This window comes from Amphibalanus amphitrite, unplaced genomic scaffold (genome assembly GCF_019059575.1).
Source record: "Amphibalanus amphitrite isolate SeventyFive unplaced genomic scaffold, NRLGWU_Aamphi_draft 000545F_arrow, whole genome shotgun sequence".
Taxonomy (NCBI): Eukaryota; Metazoa; Arthropoda; class Thecostraca; order Balanomorpha; family Balanidae; genus Amphibalanus; species Amphibalanus amphitrite.
In genome coordinates, this window is record NW_024882039.1 from 304907 (window position 1) to 317167 (window position 12261).

The 12261-nt window shown below is 49.6% G+C and overlaps 1 long non-coding RNA gene across 2 annotated transcripts; it reads left to right on the forward strand.

Annotated features, from left to right (window-relative positions):
• The first annotated feature begins 9133 nt into the window (after positions 1 to 9133).
• LOC122393624 lies at positions 9134 to 11662 on the forward strand. 2 transcript variants are annotated; one of them, XR_006258723.1, is made up of 3 exons: positions 9134 to 9923; positions 10206 to 10348; positions 10817 to 11662. It is a non-coding gene; the product is annotated as an uncharacterized LOC122393624 (long non-coding RNA). The 2 variants fall into 2 exon arrangements; XR_006258722.1 differs by lacking the exon at positions 9134 to 9923 and having other exon boundaries at positions 9941 to 10348.
• The last annotated feature ends 599 nt before the right edge of the window (positions 11663 to 12261 follow it).

Sequence of the window (12261 nt, forward strand, 5' to 3'; positions counted from 1 at the left end):
GCATTTGAATGGCAAACTTTTTGCTGTAATGAAAAATTTGTGTTGAACTGTTTGACCAAGAATGCTAATATTCAGATTGACTTCACCTACAACGTCAATAGGATTTCCAGTAACATCAAGAATAGAGACACTGGGAGGTTCGTAAGCTACTTTTAAACCAGATTTTTGCAGACATTTTTCTGAAACTAAAGAGACACTACTTCCACTATCATAAAGAGCTGAACAAGTTTGACCCGAAATTTTGACGTCACGTAAAACCGGGGGATGTGCTAAACGGTCCCTGTCATCTGAAGCAACGCTCACGCACTCATCCCCTAGTGCAGTGAGCGGAACCCGTTTGGGCTCAGAGAACGACAGTTTCGACGCGGTGAAAAGTTCCGGTGACAGCTCGAAAATTCATGGTGATAGGAATTTGAATAAGAATTTGAACAACAATGACTTCTTTCTTGACAACAAGATTTTATTTATTTTTATTTCTTCCTTGACCCTTGCCCCGGGTGGACGTGTTTTGGAGAGCTCTGGGTTTGCGTGACATTTTTCAAGCTGAAGCTTCAAGTTTTTGGAAGTGGATTCAAGACTGCTTAAGAAATAATATTTCTGTGTTTACCAATATTAGAAGACAGACAACATCTCTGAATTTTGGTAAATCATATTGAGCTTTTCAAATTACCCGTGAGGTGCGCGCATGAATCGGCGCGCAGCCATGCCAAGTAGTGGCAAGCCATTACTGTCTCAAGAGCGCCAAAAACAGAGAAGTGGATCTGAAGGAAGTCCAGTGGTGATGCCAAGGCAGCAAAACAAAAGGAATTTGAAATCTAAACCAAAGCTGGGGACAGGTAACGTCAAGGCCGGTAACGTGGCCAACACCCCACCTGCTGCCCCTGGAGCCGAGGTAAGCCAAAATGCTGACTCTGATGCCAGCCAGGGTGTTGTCAACTGTGATGCCACCATAGTTCAGGGAGATAAGGATGGGGTAGGGAGCAAGAAGTTAGACCCCAAGGCGATCGCAGCTGGGGAGCCATCGATTTTTGATGATACCTCAGAGAGCGAACCTGAATCCGAGGGCACATCACTCAATGTTCAGCCAAGTAAATTACGCAAGAAGCTCGGAGATGTACACAAGCTTGCAGATGAAGTTTACAGACCCTTTGGTCCTCGTTCTAGGGCAGGGAGCACTGCTGACAGTGATGCTTCTTTCTGCAAGGGGGGCCCTACCAAGGAGTGTGGGGCAGTGGTAGGTGACAGAGAGGAGGCCCTTCAGTGTGACAGGTGTGACCAGTGGTTTCACTGCGCTTGCCAGGGGGTACCATCAGCCACATACAGAGTTGCTGGTTTGCACAAGGCCCTGTCTTGGCTGTGCTCATACTGTAAACCATTAATCCGCAGCCCCTCCAGTTGCTGCAAAACTGTGAAGGAGAAACTGAGGGAACTCGAGACAGCCATCCAAACGCAGCTGGATACACTGATGAACGTGCAGGAGTCTCACACAGAGAGACTGATCCAGGTAGCCAAGGAACACTCCGAAACACTTGAGAAAACACTGCAGCTCCATATGCAGGCACTGAAACAAACAAGCACCAAACAGGTCCAGATCCTGACAGAGCAGACCAACCTGAACAAAGCCATAGTGAGCAATCACAAGCTGCTAACCAAGGAACAAGAAAAACAGAAAGCTACTTATGCAGACATTGTCAAAAGTCAGTGCCAGGAAGTCAAGAGGTCACTTGAAATTACAATGGAGAAGCTCCCAAGCAGCTCTAAGCACAGTGGGCCCTCAGGGGCAACCAAGGAGGTTGCCAGCTTCCTGGATGCATTCATGGACAAGGAGAGGCGCAAGTGCAATATTGTGGTGCACAACCTCAGAGAGGCCGAGGGGGACACTCATGATGACAGGATGGCAGCTGACAGGGCTAGACTGGTAGCTTTGTTTAGAGAAACTCTCAGGCTGAAGGTCAGTATCACTAACTCATTCAGGGCTGGCAAATTCAACCCAGACAGGCCCAGACTTCTTATTGCCACTGTGGACTCTGAAGCGACCAAGTGGGAGATCATCAAGCTGGCGCCACAGCTGAGAAACAGCCCAGGATTTTCCAACATCTATGTAAACCCGGACAGAACAAAGGAAGAAAGAGAGCAGGGGAAAAAACTGCGGCAGGAGCTGGCCACCAGGAGAGCAAATGGTGAAGAAAACCTGGTGATTAGAAGGGGAAAGATCATCCCACTCGCTGGCCACCCTGCAGGTGCCGCCCCTAGCCAGGGTCTGGTGGGCCCCGGGTCTCCTCTGCCGGCGGACGTTGGAAACCGGCGCGAGCTGGCGGACGGCGGTGCTGAAAACCGGCATGTACCGGCGGACAACGGTGCTGAAAACCGGCGTGCGCCGGCGGGCGGCGGTGCCGGGAGCCGGCGTGTGCCGGCGGGCGGCGGTGCTGGAAACCGGCGTGTGCCGTCGGACAGCGATGCTGGAAACCGGCGTGTGCCGGCGGACAGCGATGCTGGCGGCCGGCGTGTGCCGTCGGAGAGCGATGCTGGCAGCCGGCGTGTGCCGGCGGACAGCGATGATGGCGGCCGGCGTGTGCCGGCGGGCGGCGGCGCTGGGGACCGGCCTGTGCCGGCGGACGGCGGCGCTGGGGACCGGCGTGTGCTAGCTGACGGCGAAACCGCTGCCACCGACGGCGATCGGCAAACGCAAGGGATATGACAATCACGTGGGAAACGAGCACTGTCGATCCTGTACACCAACGCCGACCAGTATTTAAACAAGCGTGATGATCTTTGTGCGCGGATAGCTGGGACGGAGCCTGACATCATGCTCATCGCAGAAGTTTTACCCAAAGTCCAGGTCTCCGCGGTGTCTGCTGTACGCCTTGCCATTCCTGGTTACAAAGTTTATTTAAGTTTCATTCCTGATGTTCTATGTTTAAGTACTGTAAGGCCCCGTGGCATCTGCATTTATGTTCGCGACTCCTTGCCCTGTTCCGAAGTTAAGTTTCTTGCCAGTCCTTTCCGCGAACAACTGTGGGTGAACATCCGCCTGGCAGGCAGCGACATTCTGTTGATTGGGTGCATATATAGGAGCCCATCCAGCCCACTGGAATCAACCAGCCAGCTGAGCCATCTGTTGGATCTCGTCGCCGCCTCACGACCTACACACCTGCTGATTACCGGCGACTTCAACGCTCCCGACATCGACTGGGCGGCTGAGGTTTCAAGGGCACCAACTGGGCATTGGTCGCACGAGCTTCTAGAACTCTTTAGGGACCACTACCTCACTCAACACGTGCTGTCCCCAACGAGATACCGCCCCGGACAGACGCCGCACGTCCTGGACCTCGTGCTGACCAACGAGGAAGGCATGGTCCTCGACCTCCGCAGCCATCCGCCACTCGGCAGTAGCGACCACGTCGTCCTGACGTTCACCCTGCGGTGTTACGCTGAAGTCGAGCAAGTGACAACACTGAAACCGGCACTCCACCGCGGCGACTATGGGGCGATGGTCCAAATGGCGCGAGAGGCGACCTGGCCTGTCTCTGATGGCTGCACCGTTGACCAACACTACCGAGCGTTTCAAGAAGTCCTGGACGGCATCTGCGAGCGCGGCATCCCTAGGCAGCACCCAGGTGGCAGGAAGCGAAACCTGTACATGACGCGCGAGGCCCTGACGCTGCAGAACCGTAAGAAGAGAATGTGGAAGAGATACCTACTAACCCAAGATACCCTGGACTACTGCCGATTCTCTCGAACCAGGAACCAGTTGAAGGGACTGGTTAGACGTCTCCGCAGGAATTTTGAGCGGCAACTGGTGGAGAACCTGCCGGAAAACCCGAAGGCATTTTGGCGTTATGTGCACTCCCGCCTGACCACCAGAACAAGAGTGGACGACCTCGTCACTGAGAATGGGGATATGGCGTGCACGGACGCAGCTAAAGCTAGGGCTCTGGCGGAAGCTTACAGCAGTGTGTACTGCTGGGATGAAGACCCGGCTGACGTTCCAGCAATGAATCCCCAGTATGGAGGCCCAACGTTGGAGGAGCTGCGGGTGACGCCGGGGCAAGTGGAGGGTAAACTCCGCGACCTACGCCCGGCAGCATCACCAGGCCCTGACGCAGTCCATCCTAGGGTGTTGCGCGAGCTGGCTGCCCCCCTGTGTGGTCCCTTGACAGACCTCTTCAACCACTCCTTGGCAGACGGAAGAGTCCCAAGAGATTGGAAGCTAGGTCAAGTTGTCCCCATTTATAAAAAGGGACCTCGTAGCGATCCTTCCAATTACCGTCCCGTCAGCCTGACGTCCGTGACGGCGAAAGTGTTGGAGTCGCTCGTGCGTGACGCCCTGTTCGAGCACATGACAGTGACAGGCCAGCTAACTGAATGCCAGCACGGGTTCCGCCCGGGGCGCTCCTGCGCAACGCAGCTTCTCAGCACACTCGAGGAGTGGACTTGGCTGATGGAGGAGGGCGAGCCGGTTGACGTCGCATACTTGGACTTCCGACGCGCCTTCGATTCGGTGCCTCACCTGCGGCTTCTCCAGAAGCTCCACGACATGGGCGTTAGGGGACGCCTCCTCGAGTGGCTTCGCTCTTTCCTGACAGAGAGAAAGCAAAGGGTCACTGTCAACGGCAGCTTCTCGGACTGGGTCGCAGTCGGCAGCGGTATCCCGCAGGGCACAGTTTTGGGACCAGTGCTCTTCATCGCTTTTGTCAACGACCTACCTGGCTGCGTAGAGAGCGCATGCAAGCTCTTCGCTGATGACACGAAGGTGTACGTCGGAGCGGGCACCGAGATCGGCCGCAGAAGGCTCCAGCAGGATTTGGACGCCCTGGCGGCCTGGTCTCGGAAGTGGAAGCTGCCGTTCAACCCATCCAAGTGCACAGTGCTTCACCTGGGCAGCCAAAACGTGCGGGCGAAGTACACGATCGAAGGTGCTGCATTGAAGACTGTTGACACGGAAAGAGACTTGGGGGTCCAGATGGACAGACTGCTTAAATTCAGGGAGCAGGCGGCGACCGCCATTGGCAAGGCCAACAGAACCCTCGGCCTGATCAAGCACAGCTTCGTCCACATCGATTCCAAGACACTTCCTCTGCTGTATAAGACAATGGTTCGCCCGCACCTAGAGTACTGCAATCAAGTATGGGGCCCGTTCAACACGACCGACGTGAGGCTGGTGGAGCGGGTTCAGCGACGGGCTACGCGCCTTGTCCCTGGACTTCGGCATCTGCCTTACGAAGAACGACTGAAGAGTCTTAAACTTCCCTCCCTCCAGTACCGCCGTCGACGCGGAGATATGATCACGATGTTCAACATCATGCACGGACGCTCCGGCCTGGACAAGGACGACTTCTTCTCGCCCGCCCATAGTACACGCACCCGCGGCCACCGACTGAAGGTCGCCAAGAAGCCAGCGGTCAGCCGCGTCCGGCGCAACCACTTCGCCACCCGGGTTGTGTCGGACTGGAACGCTCTACCAGAGGAAATCGTCTGCTCGCCATCGACCAATGTTTTCAAGAACCGGCTGGACAAGCACTGGACGAACTATGCCTTCGTCGTTCCACAATAGTGAAGACTGTTGACGCTACCCGAGCTCTTTACGACGGATCCACCGGGCAATCCTAGTGCCTTCAATGATCCCCAAATATCAGGTATCAGGTATCAGGTAACAATGGGTAACAATCAGGTAACAATTGGATGATTGGCATCAAATCTGGGTCTTTTCGCTGTTCAGCTTTGATTTTCTCTTTTGTCCATCCTGCGGTTTCTGCACAGACATGGCCAAGAAAGTCTGCTTTGTTTTGTGTATCTAATTCGGCACTAGACGAATGATCAGTTGTAACATTCAAAATACCTGGTAGATAAGTGACATCAAAATCATACTCTGATAGTTTTACTAACCATTTCTTTAAACGACCGCTAAGATGAGTTGACTCGAAAATACATTTTAATGGTGAATGATCTGTCATGACATGAGTGACATGACCTAAAAGATAAGATCGCAAATGATCAAAAGACCATGAAATTGCGAGGCATTTCTTTTCTGAAGTAGAATAATTTCTTTCAGCTTTGCTAAGCTGTCGACTAATAAAAGCAATTGGGTGAAATTCATCACCATATTTTTGTTCAAGTACGCCACTAATGGCGAAATCACTTGTATGTGTAAATAGGTAGAAGTCTTTTTCGAAATTTGGAAATTTTAATAAAGCGCATTTTCGTAGTGACCTTTTTAACGATGAGAATGCTTTTTCGCACTCTTTTGACCAAATAAAATCAACATTTTTCTTTGTCAAATGAATTAACGGAGCAGTAAGCTCAGCCAGTTTTGGAATGTGTCTGCGATAACAGTTCGCAAACCGAATAAAAATACGAACATCTTTCGCTGTTTCTGGTACAGGAAAATCTTGTACCGCTTGTAATTTGGATGCATCTGGACGAATTCCATGTTTGTCAAGTATGAAACCCAGATACTTTACCTGAGATTTCATAAATTCACACTTTTCGGGGTTGATCACAAGATGAATTTCTTCTAAACGAGAACATATATTGTCGAGTTTTTCTAAATGCCTGTCGTACGTTTTGCTAGCGATAAGAATATTGTCAACATATAAAAATGCATCTATGCCTTGAAGACTACTGAGTGCAATTTGCAACCCTCTGTTGAGAACGGAGGAACTTGAACGAAGACCCATTGGTTTATCGTTCATATGATAATTGTCGTAATCCTTTGCAAAATCCGTAGAATGACTTGAAGATTCATTCAAAGAAATTTGGTGGAATGTACTAAGGAAATCCAAGGTAGAGAAAACTTCACAGTCAGAAAGTTGATCTTTTACCTGTGATGTAAATGAACGAGAAAACTTGTCATCCTTGATTTTGGAGTTGAGAAGTCGCAAATCTGAAACGAGGCGATATTGACCATTTGATTTCTTGATAAGAATGATTGGAGAGTTATATGGTGAAACTAATGGTTTGATAACTCTGGCTGTTACCATGAGTTTTATATCTTCCTTAGTTATCTCCCGATGAGCAATTGGGAGACTTGTTCGTTGATCAGCCGGAGTGTGGTCTGTAAATCCATTGTGATTTTTGTAAACCTCTGTGTGTTTTGTGACAGAGATATCGTTTCCAAAAACAGGCTGATGTTTGTCTAAGAGTTCTCGGAGTTTAAATCGAAAGTGTACTGGGACATGTTTCAAATCAATGTCACTGACAGACCTGTGCCCTGACGTCCTCGGGATAGAGGTCGTCGGATTGTTTATCTCTGTTCTGCGTCCGGTGTCTGACGCAGCCAAGTCCGGCTCAGCGACCGTTTTTTGTTGTGGCGAGACGCTGGCGGGATTGGGAACAGACGGCGCTGTTTGACAGGCACTGACTGACCCATGGTACTGAGCAAGGTCAGCGTCCTGTCTGATGGGATGGGGTCGGTCTGTGACCTGACTGAAGGGGTACTTTTTGGTCGGATGGGCTTGTGCGATTCTCTGATTTTTTCTCAAAATGATTGGGTTACTTGAAGCATTAATCACGCGTACAAGCGTGCCTGAACTTTCCAAGAAATTGATAGAACGGGCAATCTGAATGTCTCGAATACTTTGATCACAATGCGTTTGAATTAGGTATGGAAATTCATTTGGTTGTAGGAATTGTGGTAATTTTACGCGTACAAATTTTTCGCCGTAACCAAAAATTTCTACTGTTTGTTTCACGAACAATGGATATGACTTTTCGTCATCAATAGTTAATGCATGTTTTTCTGCGGTTGTGAACATGTCTACCGTTTTATCAGGATAAACGATTTGATCGACAGATTTTTCATTGTCCTTTGTTGATAAAAGAAAACGTACTCTTTTACGTCTTTTGGGACTCAGACGTTTTGAGCGTCTTTCGACTACATTGGAAGAAAGAATTGGTTTTAGAAAGTTCACCGTACGACTCGATGGATTGTAAATCAATTTGTGAGCAATGATAAAATCGATTCCGAGAATGATATCGCATTTGAATGGCAAACTTTTTGCTGTAATGAAAAATTTGTGTTGAACTGTTTGACCAAGAATGCTAATATTCAGATTGACTTCACCTACAACGTCAATAGGATTTCCAGTAACATCAAGAATAGAGACACTGGGAGGTTCGTAAGCTACTTTTAAACCAGATTTTTGCAGACATTTTTCTGAAACTAAAGAGACACTACTTCCACTATCATAAAGAGCTGAACAAGTTTGACCCGAAATTTTGACGTCACGTAAAACCGGGGGATGTGCTTAACGGTCCCTGTCATCTGAAGCAACGCTCACGCACTCATCCCCTAGTGCAGTGAGCGGAACCCGTTTGGGCTCAGAGAACGACAGTTTCGACGCGGTGAAAAGTTCCGGTGACAGCTCGAAAATTCATGGTGATAGGAATTTGAATAAGAATTTGAACAACAATGACTTCTTTCTTGACAACAATGATGCGAAGAGTGAAGTGATTTTGAGCGAACAGTTTGATAACGGCATTTTTGCTGACGAGATTGACGATCTCGTCCTCGGCTCTGAGATTTTGATAGATTTTGATCTTGTTGAGCAATAAGCTCTTCTGCTACAGCTAATTCTAAATGAGCAATTCGCCTTAAAATATCTTTCATTTGGGTGTTGTACTCAATACTAAAATTCCTGGTAGCATCTTCCATGGTTAGCCAAACAAATAATGACAAAAATCATATAGAAAAACGAATAGAACTAAATATAAATCTCAAATTTCAAACATTACAAAAAGCAAATGAAATTAATTTAAAGAGAACTCACCTGAAGCCAAAAGTCCTCCACCGACAACCAATCACCACCTCTGGCACCAATTGTGGGCCGGCCATTTCGGCCGCCCTCGTCGGAGCCGGGGTCCGCGGATGGTGTTGGCGTCACAGTCGGTAGAGGAGAAGTGAGCGAGTGTATTTAGAGAACATAGGTTTTATGGTGGGTGTCGGGACGCAAGCACGTGACCGGACGGGCAGCCGGCCAGCGAGCCGGCTGTCCCGTGTCGCTATGCGCCCCAGACACCCAGACAGATACAAAAAATAGGGACAGATATTTGGGGCCTCCATCGGGAGTGGGAGGCCATGATTTCCTTCTCCACACAGTTTGTAAATCCATTAGTGATAAGTTTTATTCATTTTGTATGATTCTTTTCCTTAGTAGAAAAAGTGGCAGGGTCACCATCATCTTCCTTCCAATGAGGAGGGAAAGGGAGCCATTTATCACAATTTCTTCAATATGGATCCTCATAAATGTGACTTATACCAGTACCTCCTCAGGCTATTGTTCCATCCATTTGTGCTGCAGATGGCTTTCATATGGTCTTAGTCTGACAAAGCTAGGTGCTAAGAAAGAACAGCTTTGAAGTGCAATAGTTATTGATGCACATGTCATGTCTCTGAAGATAACTTCCAACAAGGCCCTAAATACACTTCCAATATGCCTGAGATGATTTCAGTCAAATTTAAGTGCAGGTAGGCTATCCAATGTTCAATGCATGTGTTAAGTGCTTTGAGGCACCTTAGGCTTAGCTTTGTTCTTTCTTAAAGTTGTCGAACTATAGCAATAGTCTCCAGTGCTCCCCTCGCCTATATCAGTTGTCTACCCCTGTACTCCTGACTCCCTCTGTCTTTCATTCATCCAGGTTACGCCAATGTTCTGCGCATACAGTTGCTGCTTTTTGGTGCGCACACACCCCAGGCACTCCATCTCGTCAACGCCTGAGAAGTTGGTGAAAGCGCCTCCTGCCAGACTTGCTGGATGGCTACTACCTGCACTTGCTAGCTGAACGGAAGCTCTTCCAACTAGCTGGCATGGCTCTCGGCAGCTTGGCTTACGCGTGGGACGCTGCAGACGCAATCATCGCCAGCCTCACACATGTCGAAAATCAGGCAAACTACATCAGCTGCTCACTGGTATGGGCCAAAGAAGGTATGGCGTGGCAGAGGCTTGTCTGCTCACCGTGTGTGCAATACAGAGATATAAGCTCCTAGATAATTAAACAAGTTCTGTGCACTGCTTTCTCAGGTATTTATTTGCTTGCTAGATCTGTGATTTGAGTTTCATCATGGACGTTTGCAATCTTGTGTACCGATGAAACCAAGTCTTAGCATAAAAGTTCGCCATTGAGTGCCTGTGGCCGGCTTTGTCGTTTGTATTGCAGGTAACTATGCTTTGTGGTTTCTGAGTTCTGAACACATTATCCTCCACCAGGCTCGTTGCTGGCGGTGGTTCTGGAGACAACGGTTCGATCCATCTGTAGGACGTCACTCGGCAAGAAGTTGTGGAGTGTGATGGTCATCCACGCGGCGCGCGTATCCAGTCACGTTGTCCAGAAACGATCACATTATCTCCAGGTCAGTAACTGTGTGAAGCAACGTTTCCACTGCTCAGTCAGCTGTGTCCCGCCACGTCACCAGGTCAGTGACGTGCTTACAATTTTGTGACACGTCGCCGCGTCCCTAGGTGAGCGGCTTGAGGGAACTTTGTAGGTATGCTACCGGGACGGGATGCCGGCTGATGCGGGTGCCGTTGCCAGTGGCGTGACGTTTGGTGGGTCTCGGACTCGCTCGGGCGTCATTTTCTTGAGTGAGAAATGTATTTACAGGCTAATGCACTGTTATTATAGCTGAGTGTGCGACTGGAAACGTTATGAGCCATGAGTCGTGGTCGCCGTGGCTAGTATTTTACGACCGTGGTGAACAATGTGACGGTCGCCGTGGCTGGTTTTGTGACGGCTGCCGTGACTGTTACATAACGGCCGTCGGGGCTGAAACGTGACGGTCGTCGTGAGACGTGACGTGCTGCGACTCGCTGTGTTACAGGTCACTCCGTGACTTGCCGGCGCTCGAGCTGACGGTGTCGCCCGAACGAAGGCTTCACGGCGACAAGTGCTGCCACCGCCTAAGACCATCCGACTCCGAAATGCTGATTGCCGGGCACGAACAAGAGGCTACAGGCATTTGGGTGCAACACCTGCTCCGAGTGCCCTGTTCTGAGGCGTCATCCGAAGAAGGCCGCATAGTGCACTTAAGGCTGTGTTCGGGTGTTAGTGCACTGCACTGTCGGATATGATCAAATGGCAGGCCCGTCATAAGATCTCAGTACGAAATTAAGATAGTCAGAGCCGACGTGATCGGTGGATAGTGTGCCAGGGTTGATTGAGCGTCCATGGGCGTGAGACACCTGGATCTGTGAAGGATACGCCGATACGTGTCCCGGATTCGACATCCCTCCCCCTCCGTCTCAACGGTGTTGGCTGAGATTGGGGTATTTTTACGGACTCGCCAATGTCCTGTAATTTCTGTTATGTAATTTGACGATCATGCCGTGGTCTCATTCTGTCTCGATATGCTAATAAATGATAAATGTAACAGAGGCTGGAAGTAAGGTGTGAGTGGCTGTAACCGGCAGGTTTTGGCGAGCGTGATATTTGTATCGTGAGGGCGCTAGCTGCAATCAATCGCGCGTTTTTGCTGAGCATCCGTGAGCGAGAAAATGCCTTCTCTGGAACCTAGCAGTACAGCGTGAAATCTGTGTATCTTTGGATTATGCTAGCATAACGTAATGTATTTTTGGTGTCCACTGCAGCTTCGGAACAGAAATATGGAGATTGGCTGTTTGCTGAAGCAAGGGTAAGCAATCCGTGCCAAGAATAAAAAACTATGTGAATTCAAGTATGTATGTCGCTGTATTTTCCAATTGTGTTACACAAACTACACAGAAATGCGTCAACTACTGATAACACCCGGCTACAAATACTAAAATGCTTGCAATGCTATACAAGAAGAGATATTGTAGATAACCTGGCGGCCGACTGGCGCGAAATGGCTACGATCGACTGCACGGACGTTGCTGGTGACTGGCGGACCAGTGAAAACAGGAAAGAAGATGAATAGCTCTAGCTCTCGTCTGCGCGCGGAAGGGCGCTGATTGGCGTGGCTCACAGACTCCATTGGCTCATCAGACTGTTATTGGTTTTCTCCCTCCCCTCCCACAGGCGTAACCAGGTATCTTAGTTGTGCGCGGAAGCGAGCGGCCAGAGCGGCGCTAGGTGTCGCCCTCCCAGCGACCGGGCAGTGCAGCTGAACGTGCCGCGGATGGTCCGCCTCTGATCTCGGACACTCCATAGAGTTGCATAGCGTCGATAGGCCGTATGGTGTCGCTATCGTAATTATAAAAGCGTAAGTAGAAGGTTGAAGCAGGATAGAATTCTATCTTCTTCGAGCTTTGTTACGCATAATAAGCATTGGCCGTTTCTTTACATATA